Consider the following 5,788-nt stretch of genomic DNA (forward strand, 5'->3'; position numbering starts at 1 on the left):
GAAATTGGACTCGGGGTGGAGACCCTAGATCTCGGGATTTTAGCCAATTTCCTTCGTTTAGGTCTCCGAATAGTTAATTTTCGTATTAATAATGTCAGGCTGAAGAAGTGTTGGACAAAAAATTAACAAAGTAAAATCGCTCCAGGGGCAATTTTGTCATTTGTCGCGACGGTGTCGGAATGGGCCGAAATTTGGCTGGTTGATTGAAAACGGCCCGAAAAATTAGACTCTAGGCTGAGACCCGAGATCTCGGGATTGTAGACAAATTCTTTCATTTAGACCTCCGAATAATTAATTTCCGTATTAATTATGTCAGGTTGAAGAAGTGTTGGAATACACAGAAAGAAATAGCTAAAATTTTTGAAGAGTTCCAAGAAAGAGAGAAGGTTATATGTAATTGTCGTTAAAGATGGCGCTAAAACAGGTGACTGTAAGAAAATGTTGAACAAAAAATAGGAAAAAGTTGACTGTTTATTTATTCGATGGTTATGGAAAAAACTCACCTGAAATTGAGGCTTCTGTTTGATATTTGTTTATTGAATTTCCATCTTTGGATGTATATATAAATACATGTTTTTATAGCATTGTAAATTATGAATAAATTCTTTTATTGTCTTCTGTTTTGAGGTTTCGTGGTGGTATTTGTTTTCGTATAGATATTTGAATGTGGTGAGTTTGTTCATCTGGGGTCGGGCGGTCAGGGTTTCTGTCCTTGTCTGTTTCATAAGGGGAGGGAATATGTAAGTGTTCTCTCTCCTAATTATTGTTATTTTCTTGTGCTTTTTTAAAATTATGGCTTGATTTATTTCATAATTATGTGATTTCATTTGTATAATTGAGGCGATTTTGCTGGGTCATGTCTCTGTAAATTATTCTGTAATTTGAGGGTTGGTTCAATTTTGCTGGGGAATAAAATTTTAAAGAGAGCAGGAAAAGAGTAAAAGGAGATGAGTTGCTTTTCTTGTGTGACCCTTCGACGTGAGAATGACAGGGATTATGATGAAGATATGACCCCTAAATCCGTTGGTTCTTCAGGTTAATTTTTTCTTCTCTCTCAGTTTATTTATTTCTACAGACTTGGTTTTTGATTAACTGTTCTTCTACAACGTGCTCAATTCATGCTTGGATATGCAGTTGGTATGGTGGCAATTACGGAAAAGCAAATTTTAGTGACATTATGAGATGATAAATAGCTAAAAAGTTTTACATATGATGAAATTGTAATGTGGGATTTTGAATCTTTGTTGAATCAATTTGTGTAGAGAGTGGGACAAAGGGAAATTCTGCGGGAGCAAGAGGCATAGATAACAATGGCCAAGAGAGCAACGTGGCTCGTACCTTCATATTCAAGGAACTTGCAATGGCGACCCAAAATTTTAGAGAATCTAATTTAATCGGGGAAGGCGGTTTTGGAAGTGTTTACAAGGGCTGCTTAGATGCTGACATGGCAAGTTCTGTTTTGCCTTTTAACTTCAATTTCTATTAATGTATGATTTCAATATAATGAAACTTCCCTGTTTGTCAATTAGAAATTAAAAGAATCTTGGTGTTGAATTGTCAAATTAAAATTTGGAGTTCAATAGTGGAAGGTTTGGAAGTTAGCTTACACTTATGTGATTACTGTGCAATAAATGCTGATCGTTTGATTTTCGCCATATGTTGTTGCTGTCAAACAACTTAATCTCGAAGGCCTTCAGGGAAATCAAGAATTTATTGTGGAGGTTTTGATGTTAAGCCTACTGAACCATCCCAACCTTGTTAACTTGATTGGATATTGTGCTCACGGAGACCAGAGACTTTTGGTGTATGAGTACATGCCACTGGGGAGCCTGGAGTATCATCTTTTTGGTAATCCTTGATTACTTTTACGAATCCCTTTTGGAGTCCAAATTCTCTTTGTTGGTTTTCACTCTTCTCATGTAGTGCTCCAGTCTGATCTTACCGGAAATTGGTGATTGTATTATCTTTTCCTGGCATGAGTTGCACGTTATTACAGTGCTACAATAAAAATATTCCTACCACATTATTGCTTCATTTGGCTACATGACCCTTTGGAGGATGTACTATGGTTTAACAATTCTGTTTGTAGGGTTAATCATTTGGCTACTAATTTTCAGTCAATGTTTCCACCAAGCAACTGATTTGAATTTCTGGACTTGGCATAAAAAGAAGACGCTGACTGATTTAAGCCTGTTGTTCTATTCTGTATGCCGCTTTTGGAAAACTTGGGCGCCACTCCGAAAATAAAAACCTACATAAGAGGAAAAACACAAATTGTGAATCAAGAAAGTCTGATAATGTAGTTTTTATTCTTTTTAATGTGATTCGTCTTTTAGATATGATCGTGTGCTCAGTAAAATGCATGCTTTATTTTGTCATCAGATTTAATGCCTGGTCAGAAGCCATTAAGTTGGAGCACAAGGCTGAAGATTGCTGTAGATGCAGCTCATGGCCTTCAATATCTTCACTGCAAAGCAAATCCACCGGTCATTTATCGTGATCTGAAATCTTCAAACATATTGTTGGACAATGACTTCAATGCCAGGCTTTCGGATTTTGGACTAGCTAAACTAGGACCCGTTGGTGAGAACACTCATGTTTCAACTTGAGTGATAGGAACTTATGGATACTGTGCCCCAGAATATGCCATGAGTGGCAAACTAACTCTGAAATCAGACATCTATGGCTTTGGCGTGGTTCTGTTGGAACTGATTACTGGACGCAAGGTTATTGACTGCACCAAAAAGCCAGGAGAGCAGAATCTGATTGTGTGGGTGAGTTTAAGTTCTTTAACATAAAAACTCGATATGAGATTGGACTTGCAAGAACTTCTTCAGTTTTTTATTCAATAGCCATAGTTGAAGCAGGATACAATGCAACCTGTGTTATTTTATCTCTATGATGCATGGATCCTCCTAGAACAGCATGTGTCGGACACTGATTCTCTCTGGACATGCCATTGTCCCTTTTTAAAATAATTTTAAAATTATCAACACTTAAGTATAATTTGATATCATAAAAATAAAGATATAATGTACGAATTTGAAATGTCTTCTGCTTGGAGCCTTACCATTTGAATTTAACTTTTCTTCTCAATAATAATGAAGTTGCGTTAATATAACATATAAACTTTACCACTTGTGATGGGGGAGGAGATGTATCACTTGCTGGTCTCGGATAACTTAAATTGGATGACTTCATATTTTTATTTTTCCAAGAGATTGTTTTACCAGAAATGTAATGGATGTCCAGACCACATAATTGTCCAACAATGGGTTCTGCTCAGTTTCTATCTTCACATGATATGGCTTTGATTCTGAAAATGAACATTTTATTTTCTTGCAGTCCCATCCTTTTCTAAAAGATCACAAGAAGTTTGTCCAGATGGCAGACCCGCTATTAGAGGGACGCTTCTCTGTCCGAAGTCTGCATCATGCAGTTACAATTACTGCAATGTGTCTTCAGGAACAAGCAAGCTTCCGTCCTCCCATCAGTGATATCGTTACAGCACTTGAATACCTAACTGACAGGTGGCTCTGATCATCATCATGGTGGATCTTTAAATCTGACGTCATCATCACCATTAAGAAGACAAGACCTTGAAAGTGCTTCGTTTGATGTTTTTACCTCAAGCTTCTAGACGAAGTTGTAACTGTTAAGGATGGATGCATTTCATGGTGGAACCAAATGGAACTTGGTTTTGAGATGATTACTATTGGAAGAAGGCAATGGAACAATCATTTTTCACCTCTTACAGAGCGAGGTAAGCAAACCCTGGGGGGGGGGGGGGGGTGGGGGGGGGGGGGGGGGGGGGGGGGGAGGGGTTGAATTTTTGTTTTTCCTTTGTGAGAAAGTCTACATGTTCGTTTGGTCATTTCATGAGTAGACATAGCCAGGCACATTGTGTTCAATTTCTTTTCTCCATCGTCATGACTGATTCTTTGACTTGGCACATGGAGGATGTTAGGATCTTCCTCTAGCTGCTCAAGGTGATTTCCGAGCTCAGTTAACCTTTAAACATCGAATCAACACCAAGAAACCAAAAGGGACCGACCGCCGGCGTGCTTTCTTCCTATGGTTGCTATTGCTCCTTTTGCTTGTTGTTTCCTCACTCACTTAGGATGAATGCCACACAGGTAAGGGTCACAATGACTCAAGCAAGAAGTAGAGAAGATCAATCAATAGGATGCACGAAGAAGAAGAAGGGACTGCCTCTCTCTCGGGTTCTATCAAAACGAGACTCATAGGAAGAAAGAGAGTTACCAATATATATAATAGTCCAATGACAAACTTAAGGTAAGTTATACATATGGTAAGTAGGCTCGACTAGGGTTATGGCCCAATAGCACACCAACAAACCACAAAGGTTATTAGCCATCCAATAGGTAAAACAACGTTAGGTCGGGTCATCTCATTATTCGGTGTTGATTTATCGTTCAGTCATTCATGTCGACTGATAAAACTGGTTTTCATCATCGCCCGGGAGGTCGTTTGACAACATGATGTCTAACAACCTCCACCTTGGTGTCAAAGGACCTGCAAAGAAAAACGTTTTCCATTAGTGAGACCTCTAACAGAAAACCGATAAAATTGGAAATCATTTACCTGTACCGATGTTTAGAAGCTCCTTGCAACTTTTAAACTTTACCAGTGGCAGCACTTTCGTGCCCATATCTGAAGGATTATATTGTGTGTGAATTTTTTCAAGTCTTACTACTTCTTGTGATATCTTATCCCTAATGAAGTGTAACCTAACATCGATATATTTAGTGCGTTCGTGAAAAACAGGATTCTTACACAGATGTATGGATGACTGACTATTAGAATACATAACCACATACTCATTCAAGACACTCAGTTCATGAAGTAGACCTCTAAGCCATAGAGCCTCTTTAATTGCTTCAGTGGTGGCAATATATTCTGACTCTGTAGTGGATAGTGCAACTATGTGTTGTAACTGTGATTTCCAACTAACACACGAATTTGATAAGGTGAATACGTAAGAGGAAGTTGATTTCCTACCATCCCTATCTCCTGCATAGTCAGCATCTACAAAATCCTTTAATTTCACGCCTTCCTTATTAGCACTAAATTTTAGACCTACGTCACTTGTACCCTTCAAATATCTTAAAAGTCACTTTAATGCTTCCCAATGTTCAGGACTTGGATTAGACATGTACCTACTGAGAGTACTAACAGCGAATCCTAAGTCCGGTCTAGTGTAAACCATCAAATACATTATGGAACCAATCACATTTGAGTATGAAATTTTACTCATGTATTCCACTTCACGTTCATTGCAGGGAGCTTGTTCTTTAGATAAAACAAAATGGTTTGCAAGAGGCAACGTGACAGGTTTGCAGTCACTCATATTAAACATTTTCAACACCTTTGATATGTATGGAGACTGATGCAAGAATGCGATGAAATTTGACCTATTTCATTCTATTTCCATGCCTAGAATCCTTTTAGCCTTTCATAAGTCTTTCATGTCAAATTTTCCACTAAGATTTGCTTTTATATTGTTTATCCACTTAGGAGATGATCCAACTAAAAGCATGTCGTCCACATAGAGCAACAAGAACAAATAATTGTTATCAGTCTCGTTGTGTTGAAAGTATAGGTAGTGATCGAATTTACTTCTTTGAAATCCTATAGTGAGTACAAAGGAATCAAACCTCTTGTACCACTGTCTAAGTGATTGCTTTAGACCGTATAGGGATCTTTTCAGAAAACACACATAATCAGGTTTTAACTTGTCTTTAAAACCTTTTGGTTGATTCATAAA

General features: G+C 37.9%; 1 pseudogene; it reads left to right on the forward strand.

Moving 5' to 3' along the window:
- The first annotated feature begins 339 nt into the window (after nucleotides 1-339).
- On the forward strand, nucleotides 340-3,771 carry LOC111384685 (annotated as a pseudogene).
- Nucleotides 3,772-5,788: the final 2,017 nt, after the last annotated feature.

The sequence above is a fragment of the Olea europaea genome, unplaced genomic scaffold (genome assembly GCF_002742605.1).
Source record: "Olea europaea var. sylvestris unplaced genomic scaffold, O_europaea_v1 scaffold2974, whole genome shotgun sequence".
Lineage (NCBI taxonomy): Eukaryota > Viridiplantae > Streptophyta > Magnoliopsida > Lamiales > Oleaceae > Olea > Olea europaea.